The 19,331-nt window shown below is 45.1% G+C and overlaps 1 long non-coding RNA gene across 1 annotated transcript; it reads right to left on the bottom strand.

Annotated features, from left to right (window-relative positions):
• Nucleotides 1-201: 201 nt before the first annotated feature.
• LOC148382176 (uncharacterized) lies at nucleotides 202-16,288 on the bottom strand. The gene is made up of 2 exons (XR_015854172.1): nucleotides 16,217-16,288; nucleotides 202-1,568 (listed from the first exon to the last, which is right to left on the bottom strand). It is a non-coding gene; the product is annotated as an uncharacterized LOC148382176 (long non-coding RNA).
• Nucleotides 16,289-19,331: the final 3,043 nt, after the last annotated feature.

Genomic DNA, 19,331 nt, shown 5'->3' on the forward strand with positions numbered 1-19,331 from the left:
AACTGCATTAACCATCAAAGTGAAGTCTCACTGTAACTGTAGTCTTGAAACAAATCTGAATAAGGAAAAACATTGCAATAAAATAATACAAACTGCTACCGCTATTGTTGGGGATCCTGAGGACTGTATAGGGTGTTGGCTCGGATGGTTATGCTCTTTTCGCTCCCGGGTGTTGGTCAGAACACAGGAGGGAAGACGTGGTTTAGTTTTGATTGCTTTACTAAATTATTGGCAAAAAAAATAATGAAGAACCATAAATGAATACTCTCGGCAACACACCAAACATAAGTCATCAATCGAGACAACAAAATACATTTGCTGGCGACCGTTAGTCGCCGTGCCGCTGCGTAACGTCTACTCGTACGATGCGAGGCAAACTTAAAGGAGCGTGCCGAAGCTGTCAATCAAACGGCGCGCACACGAAGCAAACCGCGATCGGACATACGACACAACAGTGGACAGTAGTAACAATGCAATGTATATACTCGCTTTGTGTCACAGACACACACGATCACAGCAACATAGTCGATATCAGCAACCTTTAACCTACCGCTGCGCACAAGTGAAAATGGGTATAATGTCTAGTCCCCGAATATAAGACGACCCCCACTTTTTCAGTCTTATTTCAATACAAAAAACATCGTCTTATATTCGGGCCAAAACGGGACATCCGGCAAAAATATCTGACACATTTGTAGGTTTAATAAAATGAAAATAAAGGAAAAGTTTTTTTTTTATTTTAAAAAAGTACATATAATGCCATTTTGTTTTGTTTTGTTTCATTTCATTTTCATTTAGTTTTCGAAAAATGTTGTTTTGTTTCGTTTCAGTTGCTAACATGAATTGGACCAGTGTGCATCTCGCTTTCATTGTGGAAACGTTAATCAAGAACGAATCTGTAACTGCAACACGAGTGTTCCGTTTGCGTTTCAGACTTGGTAGTCATGATCCCGTACTTGCTTGAAACACGATCTTGTTATGGGTTACTAACTTCAGAGCCAGTGGGTCAGCATTGAAACGAAAATCAACTGACCAACCTCGCAATGCCAGAACTCCAGAAAATGTGGCAGCGGTAATAACAAATAACATTATTCGAAAACGAAACAAAAATAAAATTAAACAAAACAAAATGGGATTATATGTACTTTTCAAAGATAAAAAGAATTGAGTCTTTAATTTATTTGCATTTTATTAAACCTACAAATGTGTCGGTTTGCCAGACCCTGTATATACATTCATCCATCCATGCATCCATCCATTTTCTGTACCGCTTTGTCCCCACGGGGGTCGCGGGCGTGCTGGAGCCTATCCTAGCTGTCATCGGGCAGTAGGCGGGGGACACAGAGACGAACAACCATCCGCAGTCGCACTCACAGCTAGGGACAATTTGGAGTGCTCAATCGGCCTTCCCAGCATGTTTTTGGGGATGTGGAAGGAAACCGGAGTGCCCGGAGAAAACCCAAACGGACACGGGGAGAACATGCAAACTCCACACAGGGAGGGCTGGAGGTGGACTCGAACCCGCACCCTCCTCCGGACGTGCTAGCCAGTGCGCCAACGAGCCGCTCCTGTAGATACAGTGGGGCAAAAAGATCAGAGTTCACAGTCACTGTGACGTCTTCTTCGAAGAAGTACGGACCCCATAATACCGAATTCTGATACCGCACACCATACAGTCACCCGAGGACAATGTATTGACGTGAAACGAAACAAAACAAAACTAAACTAAATGGCATTGTGTACTTTTCGAAGATAAAAAAAAATGTTTCTGTTGGAATAATTTTAAGTGAAGCTTTGGCCTGCCAGACCTGGAGGCCTCGCCTTTACGAGTTTATCTTTCCTTTTATCTAGGTTCTTCCTTTTTAGTGATAGGGATGTCTTTTGATCCCTGTCAGCCATTTGTATCCTTCCTGTCCTTATGTTGTCTGTGTGTTTTGGTTCCCGTAAGAGGCCTTCACTAACAATGAGCAGGGCTTATTTGCATAGGTGACATGTTCTTTGTTTGATTCACAGGAACTTCATTCCTTTTAATTTAGATGTAGGTTTGGTTCATAGATTGTAGTTTATCAGACCTATTCTTCTTTGTTAAGGGTTACATATAGTTAGAAGTAGTTGCATAAAAGTTATCCCATATTTACTCAATGTTTGTTTAAGGAACTGCATACCGGTTACCTCACATTTGTTTAATGTGTGTTGAAATGTTTAGGACAAGTTACTTATTATTATTATGTGTTAATTACCAAGTAGATAAAGTTAGCAAAGGTCTAGTTGCATTTGTTCCACAGCAAAGCGGCAATCAACGTGCTTCAGGGTATTTGACCCCGGTCGAGGAAGAGTCAGCCAACTGAGGGAGGACAGCTGGGGACGGCCTCTGCGGGGGGTCACGAGCCAACAACGAAGTGCTAATTCACACCACACTACATTCTTTAACTTATCAGCGTTGCTACAGACACAATCCCCCCTCCCTTTAGTGTAGCAACGCCTCTGTAAACAGGGCAACCATAACATTAAAAAGAGGGGCACGTGGAGTAAGGACTCAGAACTGATGGAGGTTGTAACTGAGATTGCTTTCTCTATCGTTCTCCTCGCGAGTAAACCTGTTCTGGTTGTCTTCTCCTCTTCATTCCAGCAAGTGATTTAATGTCTAATCGTATTTAGACCCAACAGTTTCTTTAATTTATTTGCATTTTATTAAACCTACAAATGTTGCCGAAACCTGCATATACACTGGGGCAAAAAAATATTTCGTCAGCCACCAACTGTGCAAGTTTCATCATAGGTACACTTCAACTATGAGAGACAAAAGGAAAACAAAATCTTGGAAAATCACATTGTCTGATTTTTAAAGAATTTATTTGCAAATATTGGTGGAAAATAAGTATTTGGTCAATAACAAAAGTTTATATTAATACTTTGTTATATACTCTTTGTTGGCAATGACGGAGGTCAAACATTTTCTGTAAGTCTTCACAAGAATTTCACACACCGTTGCTGGTATTTTGGCCCGTTCTCCATGCAGATCTCCTCGAGAGCAGTGAGGTTTTGGGGCCCTCGTGCTGGGCTGGGGGCGCATCAGCCAGTCAGCACGGCAAGAGCAGAGCATTGCCATTGCACGTTTACACTTGACGAACCGGTCAGTGAGCTCACGTGGTATGGCCAGTGATACTAGCTGATAGCACAGGGCAAGCGCAGGGTGCGCGGCAACCCCACACGTAGGAAAAAAGCACTGCCATCCAGGATTTGGGACAGCTGCCCTAATAACGCGTGCCTCTGAGAAATATGCGGGATGCTGTTGGGAAATATCTCAAATATTACCATTAGATTCTATGTAATTATAGAAGATCTTTGCTGTATGGGATAGTTTGACCTTGTGCTCATGACTCGGGAGCGTGACTGGCTCAGAAGCATATGACTGGAGTCATAAGTCGCTTTAAAGCACAGGTGTCAAACTCAAGGCCCGGGGGCCAGATACGGCCCGCCACATCCTGTTATATGGCCCGCGAAGACAAATTGTGCATCAAATTTGTGTGTCATTACTAGAATTTACAAATTGTCTTCACTTTTAATATCTTTTTTTGACCAGTTTTTACTCGTCTATTTTGGAAATGTGTTGTCAGTTTGTTATATATATATATATATATATATATATATATATATATATATATATATATATATATATATATATATATATATAATATGAGGTGCTCATAAATTTATTTAGGTTGACAGTCATAATGGCCCTCCGAAAGAAGGTATGACTACAATGCGGCCCGCGAAAAAAAATTGTTTGACACCCCTGCTTTAAACAATAACCTTGTTTAACTAGTCATGAGTGTGTCCTGAGAAGTGGGTACTGCATGTGAACCAAACAACGTCTTTGTTTAACTAAAGTCATGAGATGTCTATACTGCTTGTGAACAAAAGAAGCCATACATTTGTGAAAACCCCACCCATTGCATTAACGCAATAAAAAGCGGCAGGCAGGGATAACTTGTGTGATTGAGTGTGTGACTGGTAGGATAAATTGACTAAATAGCAGTTCTAGGATTGATCCACGGCAATAAAACAGGCTAGTAATCTGTTGAAAGGTCAATTTAAACCTGCATTGAGGATCCTCAAAGAAAAAAAATTGAAAAATGCGTAGGGCTACAGAGAAAAGCATTATAATCAGAGATTGAACGGATTTGGATAAAACAAATAGGCTAAAACGGTAGGAAAAAAGAGCAAGATCTGATATTTTGGCTCATCAAACTTAAGACGTAGAGGTCGAGTTATATAAATTTTAGAACAGGACATTTGGCAGTCAGGAGGAAGCTAGGTTGCTCAATGTACCTACTCAATACAATGGTAAGGTTTTTTGTACCACAGTGGAGGTTGAATGGTCAGAAAGTTAGGTACGTTCAATTTTTGACATTCACACAATCATGCATAGGAGTCGCACAAGGCGACAGTTAACAAGACAATGACTGCAATAGGGGCCACCTACGACTGCACCGACATGAAAAAGTAGAAGCGAGAGAGCAGAGTATGGGATTATATGCTAAAACGTCTGCTATACAGTTACCAATAGGAGATTCTATCAAAAGAAGCTACATGAGAGATGGATTAGAATCCCTTTGTCTGTGTGTTCTGTGTTCGTGCGTAATCTCTATAAAGTTGTGACAGTCTGTTGTCGTTCGTCTGAACTTTGTATGCCGTTTTGTGTATGTGTGCGTGCAGATGTGTGTGTGTGTGTGTGTGTGCGCGCACCCTGTGTGGGTGCGGGCGTGTGAGGAGAAAGAAGGCATGCGTAAGACAATCTCTTTTAAACCAGGAGGCAATAAATGGGAAAGCCCCTGTCATAAGTAGTCTTTGGTTAGAGGGAATCATTAGGAGGTGTTCAAACTCTTCCCGCAAACACTCCTATTTGCTAGTTAGATGGGCATTACAATTGACTACAAGAGTTGCAAAGAACAGATGAAGAACAGTCCTTGGTAGATTATATGATCAGGACGCTCAAACTGTGTCAAAGACAAATTTACTGCCGCTTGATCTTTCCTCCTCACAGGTCATCAAAAGAAAGAACTGGGCCAGCCACGACGGGAAGGACCATTCCAAGTCTTGCTGACTACCGCAGTGAAGTTTGCTGAATGGCCAGCTGGATTCAACTCAGCCAGTGCAAGTTGCAGAGAGTGCTGGACCCCTAATTCGAGTGGTGGGGCGTCTCAATGATGGTGAAGCGAACAACGATCCCCACTCCGCTAGGCGAGGGGATGTCCCGGTGTCTCTGCTATCCTAGTAGCAACGGGGATCCATATGCCTGATGGATCCTCTGCTGCGTTGTGGTTGGAGCGTGCTATGGTCTAGGAACAGACCAAATGACAATGTTGACCGTGGAAAACGATGGTCACATGATGAGAACTTATAGGACTGGTCATGGGACCCCGGAAACCAACACTTGGTACCGGTATGTGAAGGTCACTGTGAGAGCTCACACACAGGAGGGGTGTTGTGTGTGTTCGAAACTCCCCTCTTCCTCCACACAAGTTCACTTGGAGGCCAGACCAATGCATGTCACTCAAGCGTAATGTATGGGATCCATGGGAGGAGTTGGATATCAACACCGAGCTGTCACAATCAGTGATGCTGACCCATCCCGCCCTGGACTTGCAGACGGTGCCTATGATGGACTCTTCTGGGCAAATCTCAATGTGACTGTTAGAGGATGAACAATACCACAAGTGGCCTACACAGAGAGACCAGCTGGAGTGATTTACACATTTTACATCCAAGGTAACACAAATGCATTAACGACAACTGCTCTCCAGGAGGAAACTGGATGGGAGCTTTGGACATCACCGCTGTGTGCCAGGATGAGAGAGCCGTTTTCAAGCTGTAAGGGCTTTACTACCAACATGGCTGCACCATCGGATGGGACCTACTTCATCCAGAAGTTCAGAAGCACTGCCTCAGCTGCATCGTATGAGTGCACGTGCCTGTTCAGAACGGATCATGGTTTTGGGGTCACAAGAGTTGTCCGATGCTGCCTGCCAACTGGACACGAGTGTGTGCGCCGGTGTGAGTGACAGACCACACCTACAGACTAGAACATCATCAGCTGACGAAAACACGAGCACATATACAACTTCTTAGACGTGACAGATGTGATAATGATAATGAGACGTGGATTGCGTAGATGCTGTTCTGTTGAGCATGTTTTACGGAAACTTGTTGATTATATATATATATATATATATATATATATATATATATATATATATATATAACCATTCATAACACTAGATGGCGCCAGATATCTTTAAAGCGAAGTTACATCACCGCGCCTTACAAGACGCGTGAATTACCTCAGTTTATTGCGACTGTTAGAGCTTGTGCGCAGCGGTAAGTTAAAGGTTGCAGGTATCGACTGAGTATGTTGCTGGGATCGTGTGCGTCTTTGACACAAAGTTAGTACCGTAATTTTCGGACTATAAGTCGCTCCGAAGTATAAGTCGCACCAGCCATAAAATGCCGCAAAAAGTGAAAAAAAAACCATATATAAGTCGCTCCGGAGTATAAGTCGCATTTTGGGGGGCAATTTATTCGACAAAATCCCACACCAAGAACAGTCATGAACGAGCAACAACAGGCTAAACGATAGCAACAACAGGCTAAACGATAGGTATACTAACGTGACAAACACAAACAAAGAGCTGAGAACGGGTCTGACGTAACATATAGAGTTATTAAAGACAACTATTACATAACATGTTTATAAAACCATCTGTGTCACTCCAATTCATTAAATCCATCGATCATTCGATACGATAGCAACAACAGGCTAAACGATAGGTATGCTAACGTGACAAACACAAACGAAGAGCTGAGAATGGGCCTGACGTAACATACAGAGTTATTAAAGAGAACTATTACATAAATAACATGTTTATAAAACCATCGGTGTCACTCCAATTCATTAAATCCATCGATCGTTCTTTGTCAACAATGAGTGCGCGCGGCTGACGGCGCTTGCAATTCAAAATATTCCACAGGCCCGTATAACGATATATAAATTATATTTCAAATAACTGCTATATAAGCAATATTATCAAACCATCTGTGCACTTTAAATCATTAAATCCATTGATCACATTCCTCGTCCTTTGTCAACAACGCCGCGCGTGCGTCCTGACGTCAGCCTCGTCATTATTACACAGATCTACGATATAACTATATTGTAGCGTTAACAAAGTACAAGGAAAGACGTGGGTTTGGTAAACGGCTCTTTATTTAACATAAACTTCCAAGCATGTGGCAGCGTGGACTTCCAGCCACCGATGTGGAAGAGAGCTCCATACAATAGGACCGGGCGTGCGTAAAAGCCATGTCCGAGCCCCAAGCACCGTCCGCGGACAGCCACCCGGCCGAGCGCCAGCCCCCAACTTCGATCCACGGAGGTGAACGAGAGCTCAGTAGAGTAGGACCGGGCGTCCGTAAAAGTCATAATAGTTTTTCAAACCTTCTATGTCACTCCAAATCCTTAATTCCTTCAATCTCTGCGTCCTCCGTGTCACTTAGAAACAAAGCCGCCAATGATGCCGGGAGTACGTACGTGGGTACGTTTGTCCTTTATGTAAACAACCGCCGCGCCGTGCCGCACCGCGCCGTGCCACTGACGTCACTTGAAATTCAAATTACAGTAATGCTTTGGTACATCACGGTTCTCCAAACTTTCTTTCTGCTGCTCGATTACTGTTTTTGGTTGCATATTTTACAACTTGAAGTTTGTTACCGGCAAAATATGAGTTTCTTTTTGGTGCCATTTTTCTTAAGCCCTTCCCATTTAGAGCACCCTCATCCAGTTTCGTCTGAAAATATATATTTTTTTCAGATGTAGTTTTCTTGTTTTGTTCATTTGGTTGTTTCACCAAAGTCAAAGTCTGCTTTATTATCGATTTCTTCATATGCCAAGACACACAATGAGATCTAAATTACGTTTCCACCATCCCATGGTGACAAGACAGTCATTATCATCGGCATCACAGTCTCGAAAGACCATAGATTTCTTGTGTCTGGAGGTTAGGTGTTCTTTGCACGGCATCTGCTGTGGCTAGTGACTCCTATCCGTGAGAGACATACATGGCCGCAGATCAAAGTCAAAGTCAAAGTCAGCTTTATTGTCAATTTCTCCACATGCCAAAGACACACAAAGAAACCGAAATTTCGTTCCCCCCTATCCCACGGTGACAAGACATGGCTCACAACAGACAAACGAGTAAACAAGTACAACAAAAGCGTGCTGAATAAATAATGAATAAATAACACAACAATAAATAAATAAATAAGAGGAGCAGAAAAAAAAGGAGCAAGTGCGCGTACAGCAGACATCCCCGAAAATAGCGCAACAGTGCCGCACGCTACGCAGAAGGGGGTAGCGAGTTCAGGGCCCTAACAGCCTGGAGAAAGAAGCTGTTGGCGAGTCTGGTGGTGCGGGAGCGCAGGCTCCTGTACCTCTTCCCAGAGGGCAGAAGGTCAAACAAAGAGTGAGCCGGGTGACTCACATCTCTGGCAATCGAGGTTGCATTGCGGGCGAGACAACCTCGATTGCCAGAGATGTGAGTCACCCGGCTCACTCTTTGTATGTTACAGGTGTGGGCCGGATCCAGTAAAGGTGGGGGCATGGTAGCTTGCTGCTTCCTCAACTTCCTTTTCGTTTCTCAATGTTGAGCCAGGGTGATTTTGTAGGTCTGCAGCCCGTTTCGGAGAGCCTGTTGCCATTTGTGGTGAACCTGGGTGACGTCTTCCCAGGTGGCTGGGTTGATGTTGAAGGATTTGAGGTCTTGTTTGCAGACATCCTTGTAGCGGAGCAATGGGCGGCCTACCCACCTTTTGCCTGATTTTAGCTCTGCATATAAGATGTCCTTTAGGCATACGACCGTCTTCCATCCGACAGACATGGCCCATCCAACGGAGACGCCGCTGCTTCAGCAGGGAGAGGATAGTGGGGAGCTGTGCACTCTCCAGGACTGCACTGTCTGTGATCCTGTCCCGCCAGGTGATGCCCAGTATGTGTCTCAGGCAACGCAGATGGAAAGAGTTTAGCCTTTTCTCTTGATGTGCATAAAGAGTCCAGGCTTCGCTGCCATACAAGAGTGTACTGACGACACAGGCCCTGTACACTTGCACCTTTGTATGGATGGTGAGCTTTCTGTTCTGCTATACTCCGGGTGTCAGTTTTCCAAAGGTAGAAGCTGCTTTCCCAAACCGGCTGCTGACCTCGGCATCGAGTGACAAATTGCAGGTGATGGTAGACCCAAGATTCAGACCATCACAGACTACAAGCCCGCGCCGAGGAGCTGTGAGGGCGACGTCCGCCTGCTGAACGATCTGAACCGCTTCTTTGCTCGCTTCGACGCCCAGAACAGCACTTGCCCGCTGAAGACCACTCCCCCCCCACACGAGCAGCCCCTGCGCCTCTCTGCCGACGGTGTGAGGAGGGCGCTTGCCGCTATTGACACCCGTAAGGCGGCGGGCCCTGACAACATCCCGGGTCGAGCGCTGAAGGACTGCGCTGGGGAGCTGTCGGGTGTCTTCACAGACATCTTTAACGTTTCCCTGCAGCAGGCCATCGTCCCCTCGTGTTTCAAGGCTGCCACCATCGTTCCTGTGCCGAAGAAACCTGCACCGTCCTGCTTCAATGACTACCGCCCTGTGGCTCTGACGCCCATCATCATGAAGTGCTTTGAGCGGCTGGTCTTGGAGCACATCAAGTCCGTTCTCCCCCCCACCATTGACCCTTTCCAGTTTGCGTACCGTGCCAAGCGGTCCTCTGAGGATGCCATCTGCTCTGCCCTCCACTCGGCCCTCACCCACCTGGAGAGAAAGGACTCATATGTGAGGTTGCTGTTTGTGGACTTCAGCTCTGCCTTCAACACCATTGTGCCGCAGCGACTCATCTCCAAACTCGACGAGCTGGGCCTCAGTACCACCCTCTGCAACTGGATACTGGACTTCCTCTGTCAGAGGCCTCAGGTGGTGCGTGTTGGCGACAAAATCTCCGCCAGCATCACGCTGAGCACGGGGGCCCCCCAGGGCTGCGTGCTCAGTCCATTGCTCTTCACCCTGCTGACGCATGACTGCACTGCGACCTACAGCGACAACCGCATAGTGAAGTTTGCTGACGACACGACTCTGGTGGGTCTCATCACGAAGGGCGACGAGACTCGGTACAGGTCGGAAGTTGACCTTCTGACCACGTGGTGCAGGGACAACAACCTCCTGCTGAACGTCAGTAAGACCAAGGAAATCATTGTGGACTTCCGGAAGGGTCACACGACACACCTGCCGCTGATCATCGACGGTGCTGTGGTGGAGAGGGTGAGCTGCACCAAGTTCCTGGGGGTGCACATCAGTGAGGACCTCTCCTGGTCCGCGAACACCTCGTCACTGGCAAAGAAAGCTCAGCGCCGCCTGTATTTCCTGCGGAAGCTCAGGCGTGCATGTGCTCCTCAGGCAGTCCTGTCTACATTCTACCGTGGCACCATTGAGAGCGTCCTCACCAGTTGCATCGCTGTCTGGGGTGGTAACTGCACTGAACAGAACTTGAAGGCCCTGCAGCGCATAGTGAATACGGCTGGTAAGATTATTGGTGCTTCGCTTCCCTCCCTGAAGGACATTTACACCTCCCACCTCGCCCGCAAGGCAACCTCGATTGCCAGAGATGTGAGTCACCCGGCTCACTCCTTGTTTGACCTTCTGCCCTCTGGGAAGAGGTACAGGAGCCTGCGCTCCCGCACCACCAGACTCGCCAACAGCTTCTTTCTCCAGGCTGTTAGGGCCCTGAACTCGCTACCCCCTTCTGCGTAGCGTGCAGCACTGTTGCGCTAATTTCGGGAATGTCTGCTGTACGCGTTTTTACGCTCCTCTTAATTAATTATTTATTTATTTATTGTTGTGTTATTTATTCATTATTTATTCAGCACGCTTTTGTTATACTTGTTTACTGTTTGTCTGTTGTGAGCCATGTCTTGTCACCGTGGGATAGGGGGGAACGAAATTTCGGTTTCTTTGTGTGTCTTTGGCATGTGGAGAAATTGACAATAAAGCTGACTTTGACTTTGACTTTGAAGATAGATAAAGCTGCTTACAGCTTCCAGTGTGTAGTTGTTGATGGTGATGGAGGGTGGGACAGTGGTCCCCTGGCCCATTGTCTTGGTTTTGTTTAGGTTGATGGTCAGGTTGAAGTCCTGACATGCTTGGCTGAACCAGTCTAGGAGAATCTGCAGGTGTTCCTTAGTGTGTGTTGCCAATGCTGCATCATCAGCAAACAAGATGTCCCTCATGGTGAGTGGTTTGATCCTGGTTTTTGCTCTCAGTCGGGATAGGATGAATAGTTTGCCGTCTGTCCTGGTGTGTAAGTAAACTCCCTCAGTTGATGTTCCAAAGGCTTGGCGCAGGAGGAGAGAAAAGAATATCCCAAACAGAGTGGGTGCCAGCACGCATCCCTGTTTGACATCACAGCGGATGTTAACGGACTCAGAAATGCACCCATCGTACTGGACAGTACTTTTCATGTCAGTGTGGAAGGACTGGAGGATGCTGAGGAGTTTTGGCGGGCAACCTATCCGTTCCACCAGTTGGAAAAGGCAGCTCTTGCTCACCAGGTCAATAGCCTCGGTAAGGTCAACGAATGCCATGTAGAGAGGTTTGTGTTGTTCTCTGCACTTCTCCTGCAGCTGTCTCGGGGGGAAGATCATATCCAGAGTTGATCTTCCTGCTCTGAACCCTGCCTGTGACGCTGGGTAGAGCGAGGACTTGGAGTCTGTTTAGTACAACTCGAGCAAAGAGCTTGCCGGTAATGCTGAGTAGGGAGATGCCACGGTAGTTGTTACAGTCACTCCTGTCTCCCTTGTTTTTGTACAAGGTGACGATTGTTAGAGATTTGCTCACTCAAACAATATTTTGCAAGAACCACACGGGAGACAAGCAAGTTCTTTTAGACACCTGCAGGTGGAGAGTTCACTCGCTCCAGAATGAAGTCTGAACCCTCGTTCCTGCGAGGGGATATTTATTAAGAGAAACAGAGTGGGGGTTTGGGTAAACTGGCTAAAGCCCTTGTCCTCTAGTCTAAACATGTCAGGGGATGTTTTACGACCTTGTGATAAGGAGGACAAGGTAAGGTATTTATTACCTGTTGCATTCCAACATAATCCTATGATAAAGATAACCTGGAAAACCCTAACAACGATGTTAGCATTTCTCATGTCCTGTGGGACAGAGCCTTCTTTCCAGCACAGGCATAAATAAGAGCTTGTGCAGTCTATGCAGAGGAGCAGGCTTCCCACACTTGAGGACTTCGGCTGTCATCCCATCGGTGCCTGGAGCTTTTCCGCTGGGCAGGCTGTTTATTGCTTTGCTTAGCTCCTCAGTTGTTGGTTCCATGTCGAGCTCTTCCATGACAGGTCCATGCACTACATGCCTGAGGGTTGCATCAGAGACGCTGTTGTCCCTGGCATAGAGCTCTGAGTAGTGTTCCACCCAGCAGTCCAGCTGCTTAGAGCGTTCAACGATGGTTTCTCCCGAAGCTGATTTTAGCGGGACGATTTTGCGGGGTGCTGGTCCAAGTGCCTTTTTGATGCCATCAAACATGAGTCTGATGTTGCCTGTGTCAGCAGCTGCTTGAATGTTGCTGCAAAGCTGTAGCCAATAGTCATTGGCACAACGTCTAGTGGCTTGTTGGAGTTTCCCCCTCGAAGATCGGAGGGTCTGCAGAGTTTTGGTGTTTGGAGTGCGCTTGTAATTTGTGAGTGAGATGCGTTTTTCTTCAAGGATTGGTGCCAATGATGTTAAATTGGCATTGAACCAGTCGTTTAGCTTTCCCTGCTTTTTGCCAAAGACCGACAGGGCCGTGCTGTGTATGGCATCCCTCAAGCCATCCCAGTACCGCTAAGCGGAGCTGGACAGGGGTGGGCCGTGGAGGGAGGCCTCTAGGCACAGAGGAAGGCTGTAGCTTTGGTTGGGTCGGTTGTTTTGCTGCTGTCGATGCGTGGGGCTCCCTTTGATTTGGATCTGTGTAGGTTTTTTGCCTATAGATTGACTCTACAGAGCACAAGGGAGTGGTCTGTGTCGCAGACTGCACCGTGGAGACTGCGTGTTTGAAGGATGCCTCTGAGATCAGAAGTACGTGTTATGATCAGGTCTAACTGGTGCCAGTGACCTGAGCGTGGATGTCTCCAAGAGACTTTGTGAATGGGTTTGGTCTGGAAGTATGTGTTGGTGATGCAGAGGTGGTGATATGTGCAGAACTCCAGTAGTCGCTGCCCATTTTCGTTTAGCTTACCGATGCCATGGTGTCCCAAGCAGGATGGCCAGGAGTCACGATCGGCTCCGACTGTAGCATTAACGTCACCAAGTACGTAGAGCTGTTCACGGCTGGGAATGTTTTTAAGAGTCACTTCGAGTTCATCATAAAACCTGTCTTTTATTTCCTGGGGAGAGCTAAGAGTTGGAGCGTACACACTCACTAGGTGGACAGGTCCCATGGATGTATTGAGGCAGAGAGCCAGGATTCTCTCAGAGCCGCCTCTGGGTGGTACCATTGCTCCCAGGAGTGTGTTCCTGACAGCGAACCCTACTTCGTATTCCCTGGTTTCCTCAGGGGGCTTCCCCGCCAAAAGAAGGTATAGTCCTTTTCCTTGAGTGAGCCAGATCCATGGAGTCGTGTTGCCTGGAGGGTCGACATGTCAATTCTGAGCTTCAGGAGTTCGTTGTTTATAACTGCAGTTTTACGGACATCACTAATTTCTTGTAGGTTGTCACTGAGCCTGGGTGTCATAGTCCTGACATTCCAGCACCCCAGGCGTAGTGCTGGAATCTTCGGTAATTTCCTTGCGTTGCTTGGTGCGTAAATTTACAGCCCACTTTTTAGGATAGATCCCTGAGCTCCAAGCACCCAATGAAGCAGGCAGGCTGTGGCGGGAAAGCACCTTATTGGCTGGGGGCTGCCCAGCTTGAGGCGGGAGGTAGCTGTCCAATGAGACCGAACATCTCTCCCACCGTCGGAGGTAGCCCCTGGCACCCATACTCTACGCCAATAAGAAAGGGCTTATAATCGGTAACTGCTAACCTCCCGTGTTGTGTCTCCACTCGTTAGTGGAGCTGACGTTTCCTCTCCAGTGCACAAGAAGCCTGGGCAAGTTTTTTAGAAGCCTTGAGTTTCCCAGGCATCAGGGCTCCCCTCTCGGCCTTCCTGTTGTCATCCAAAGGAACGGTGAACCGATACATTTGGCATCAGGTTGGCTGCAGGAGTTGCCAGAACAATGCTTTTTTGAAGCATGAGTCTGCCTCACGGAGTCCGAGCCGGGTTTTCTGTCGGGGTTTGCCCCCTTAGCCTTTTCGTTCCAGACGATACCCACAAGGCAGCGGGGGTGCTATTTCACCCATAGCTGGGACAGTGGTTAGCGGGCGGCAGGACATCCACGGTGGGCCTGTGCATCACGCCAAGGGGCCCACTGTTGCTCCCCCGGTCGATCCCCTGCAATTTGGCCTGGAGCCATGAGGCACCCAGTTACCGTGTGTGGCCATGAGGAGGCATGCAGAAGTCTTGACGGTGGAGAGGGTATGTACCGGCTGAGGAGACTTACGCACTCGGCTCCTCTTTTCGCCCCCGGAAACAGGGGGCGAGCCGGCGGCAGTAGCTGAAAGCAGAAGGTAGCAAGCAGGAAGAAGCATGCAACATGCACTAACTACGAGCACTGTTACTCCAACACCACTGCACTTCGCATCACAGCGCCCTGTGTGCAAGCACATACACACACGACAAGACATAGTACACAATATGTATACTAGTAAACAACACAAAAAAAAAACCAAGAAGGCACAAACAATGAATGAATAAGAGTGATGAATAATAAATAAACAAATAACATAATAAATATAAGGAGCAAAAATGGAGCAAATGTGCATACAGCAGACAGTGGACTTGGATATGGCGCTTTAAAGTGTGAATTGCTTTATTTGATTTTTTCTCTATTTTTTATGTTTTGAATATGTTCAAGATAAAGATATAAAAATATGTGAAGTGATCAACTATACTAAAAATAACATGTGAAGTGGTCAACTATACTTGCAAGTAAGTGATGTGTTAATGATCAAGTAAAAATTTGTGAAAAAAACAAAAACATAAGTCGCTCCCCAACCAAACTATGGAAAAAAAAAGCGACTTATAGTCCGAAAATTACGGTATATACATTTCATTGTTATTACTGTCCACTGTTGTGCCGTTTGTCCGATCGCGGTTTGCTTCGTGTGCGCACCGTTTAATTGACAGCTCCGGCGCGCTCCTTTAAGTTTGCCTCGCATCGTACGAGTAGCCGTTACACAGCGGCACGGCGACTAACGGTCGCCAGCAAATGATTTATGTTTGGTGTGTTGCAGAGTATTTCATTTATGGTTATTTAGTATAGCGGAACCGTTCCGCGCAGTTAGTTATGTAATCTGTGCTGTCTACGAGTGTTGTGTGACGTCAGAAGTTGAGCGTTGACGTGCTGTATTTCTGTCTATTGCAGAACCACACACACCCCACAAAACACACACACCATTGACACGCTTCACACAATACCATTTTGAGCCAGAGTGTCTGTTACGTTTTTGCCAATAATTCCGTAAAGCAATCAAAACTGAACCACGTCTTCCTTCCTGTGTTCTGACCGACACCCTGGGGCGAAAAGAGCATAACCATCCGAGCCAACCCCCTATACCAGGGGTGGGCAATTAATTTTTACAAGGGGCCACATGAAAAACCTGAGTTGTATCAGAGTGCCACACCTACGATAACTTAAACCTGCTCAATTTTCTTCCATTGTAAAATGCACTAGATTATTTGTTTTAAATAGCTTGTACTGGTAATTAGAAGAATACAATTATTCTGTTTATATTTATATTAAGCTATGTGAAATTGTGGTGTATAGGTCAATTAAAAAAACAATCATTAATCAGTACAATTTATTCTTAACTTTTTTAACTTTTCCTCAAATGACAAAGCCGCTGCATCTCTGGGTGTGAAGTTTGATAAAAAGTCCTTGTTGGGCTTGCAGTTTTGCTAGGAATGCATCAGCCTCTGAAGCGCTGTTTATCAGACAGATGTATTTTTTCTCATGCTTGGTCGTGTAGTGGCGACTCAAATTATATTCTTTAAACACAGCGACCTGTGTACCACAAATCAGGCACATGGCTTTACCTTTCATTTCTGTAAAGAAATACTTGGCAGTCCATGTCTTGTTGAAAACACGGCGCTCCTTGTCAACTTTTCTTTTCTGAGGGTCAGCACACATTTCTCGGGCAGCATTACTTCGCACTGTTCACCTTCACACACAGCTCACATACACGTACACTACACGGAAGTGCGGCGCCACCTTTCAAAATAAAAGCAAAACAGTTGTATTGCACCCCCCACACTGATTTTTTTTTTTTTAATTAAATTGTAATCAAATATAATTTACGATTGGCCTCATGCGGGCCGGACAGGGACGCAAAAAGGGCCAGATGTGGCCCGAGGGCTGTATTTTGCCCAGGTCTGCCCTATACAGTCCTCAGGCCCCCCAACAATAGCGGTAGCAGTTTGCATTATTTCATTGCAATGTTTTTCCTTATTCAAATTTGTTTCAAGACTACAGTTAAGTAGTCTAACAAAGTTCACTTTGATGGTTAATGCAGTTATTGTAATTTTGTTGTTTTATCACAGTAGATTGGTTTATTTACATTTCAAATAACAGAAGCCATTCATTTACAAATGTTATTGCACTTTAGTTTTACATGTTTAAATGTTCAGATATTAAGATGTGAGACAGTTTTTGCATGATTTGAATGAGGAAAAATAACATGCTTTTTCTCTCAAATATATTGTTATAATTTGTTTCAGATGTACTGTAATTATTTTCCGTATAAAAATTAAATTTGGTGTTCAAAAAGTATATTTTCAAACTTGAGTCAAAGTCTTTTTTCATACTCGAGTCTTGAAAAAGAAGGGGTCGTCTTATAATCAGGGTCGTCTTATATTCGGGCCAATACAGCATTTCCTGTAATGATGGTACAATTCTGGAAAATGTTGTCAGTTTTAAATATCTAGGACAGCGGTCGGCAACCCAAAATGTTCAAAGAGCCATATTGGCCCCCCAAAAAAAACCAAAACCATACCTGTTTGGAGCCGCAAAAATCTAAAAGTCTTTTATAAGGCACAGCCTCGCAGATGACCTCCCCCTGTATTTGGCCTTTTAGTGGTATCAATTCGATAATTTTTTCTTGCGGCCCATTAGAGTTCACGTACCCGCATAGCAGAGCTGTCTGTTCGATATTGGTCACGTTGGTCACGTGACATGACTCATCACAGGCAATTGAGAAAGCTGGAGCTGAATTGATGTTCTTGATTTGCTGATCAGTGATATTGTTTGCCATTTTAATTACCCTTTCCTTCATCATGTGCAAAGAGAGGCATGTCTTTAATTTTCTGAATGATCTCGGTTTTGTTTTTGAAGTCCTAAAACAGGCACTCTGATATTTTAATGAATAAATCCTTCATGTACTCGCCATTGGTGATTAGTTTTCCGTGTTTTATTATCTCCCGGCCTGCAACAAAACTTGCAGCAGTAGAATAGTTTGGAGATGCAATCCACATCTTGAAACTGTTTTTTCGGTCCTCAAATTCCTCCACCAGCCCCTTTCCTCTCAGTTCCAACTGGGTGATCGGCAGCAAATTTAACATGCTTTAGCTAAAACTGTCACTCCAAATTGCTCTTCTTTTTATTTGACAACTTCTCATTGCAAATCAAACATGCAGGCAATCCTTCAGCATTGGCCATGAAAGCAAATACAGTAATCCCTCATTTATCGCGGATAATTGGTTCCAAGACTACCCACGATATGCGAAAATCCACAAAGTAGTGTCACCCTCTCATTTTTAACATACATAATATTTTTGTATATCAATAAGTGTATATTAAACCATATATGTGCATATGTTATCATTAGAACATTAAATACATGTAAATACTATATTTATACGTAGTATAAATCAGTGGTCCCCAACCTTTTTTGCGCCACAGACCGGTTACGTGTCAGAAATATTTTCGCGGACCGGCCTAATAAATAATACATTAATGTAAATAAATAATACATTTATAATAAATATATAAATACGATGAACTAAAATGATATGACTTGCATAAAAACAAGTATAAACAACATAAAAATAAAACTCACTATTACGTTGAATTTGTGGGAGCACTGAGCCTTATCATCTAGGCGTAATCGGAGAAAATGACACCCGAAGTGGTTAAGGTTTGTCTTTTAATGCAGGATGCTTGGTCTCCATGTGCCGAAGCAGTTTTGAAGGCTTCATTGCCTCTTTAGCTAGCCTGTCGCCACATATTATGCAGAGTGGGCTTGGTCACGTGTGGCGATAAATCCATATTTTAAGTAGGAGTCCAGAAATTTTCTTTTAAATGCAGCTTTCCGATTCTTAGAACCTCTTCTTCTTCCGTCGCCTCATTGTTTTCTTTCCCTTTCCAAAGAAGCTTTCCAAACAGCTGTTTCTTGCTCATATTTGCTTGCTTCGCCGGCTGGACTGAGGTGACATGTCACATGTAATTGGGAAACAATCGCCAATTTTTTTATATTTTTCAAAATAAAGTTTTACTCATTTTTGCTAGCTTTGCGGGCTCGACTGGGGAAACATGTCACGTGACCGAGGCGAGCGTCTTGACCTGTATTAATTGATCGTCGATAAAAAATATACATTTTTTTTTTCTTTGCGGCTTGGCGGCCTGGTACCAAGTGACCCACGGCCCGGTACCGGTCCGCGGGTTGTGGACCCCTGGTATAGATGACAGAAAATAACACATAAATAATTTAAATATAAATATGATGCGTGTGTGTGTGTGTGTGTGTGTGTGTGTGCGTGCGTCCGTGCGTGCGTATGTAGCTGAAATATATACATGCTGTAAATATGAATTTAGAACTCTTATTATTATAACTTTTTTATAACAAGGTACAAGTGTACATACTGTAAATTTGTTTTTAGAATTCTTATTATAGGGGATATGCACGTGACGTCACAGACTGGCTAACGGTTTGTTTGGGTGGCAAAAAGCGGCGGATGCTAATGGGGCCAAGGCTGAATTGAGCTTTAGAGATACGTGTACTGGGGCAATTTTTTTAGCATTTTATCGGTGGCAGATCGTGGCAGAGTTGTTACGGTGCAACTTCGACCATGGTGAAGAGTTGTTGTGTCATAGGACGTGCCTATTGCTTCCAAAAAGGCGATACCAAGAAGCTGTATCGGTTCCCTGCGAACCAGA

This window comes from Syngnathus floridae, chromosome 18 (assembly GCF_059516105.1).
Source record: "Syngnathus floridae isolate MCC-2025c chromosome 18, RoL_Sflo_1.0, whole genome shotgun sequence".
Lineage (NCBI taxonomy): Eukaryota > Metazoa > Chordata > Actinopteri > Syngnathiformes > Syngnathidae > Syngnathus > Syngnathus floridae.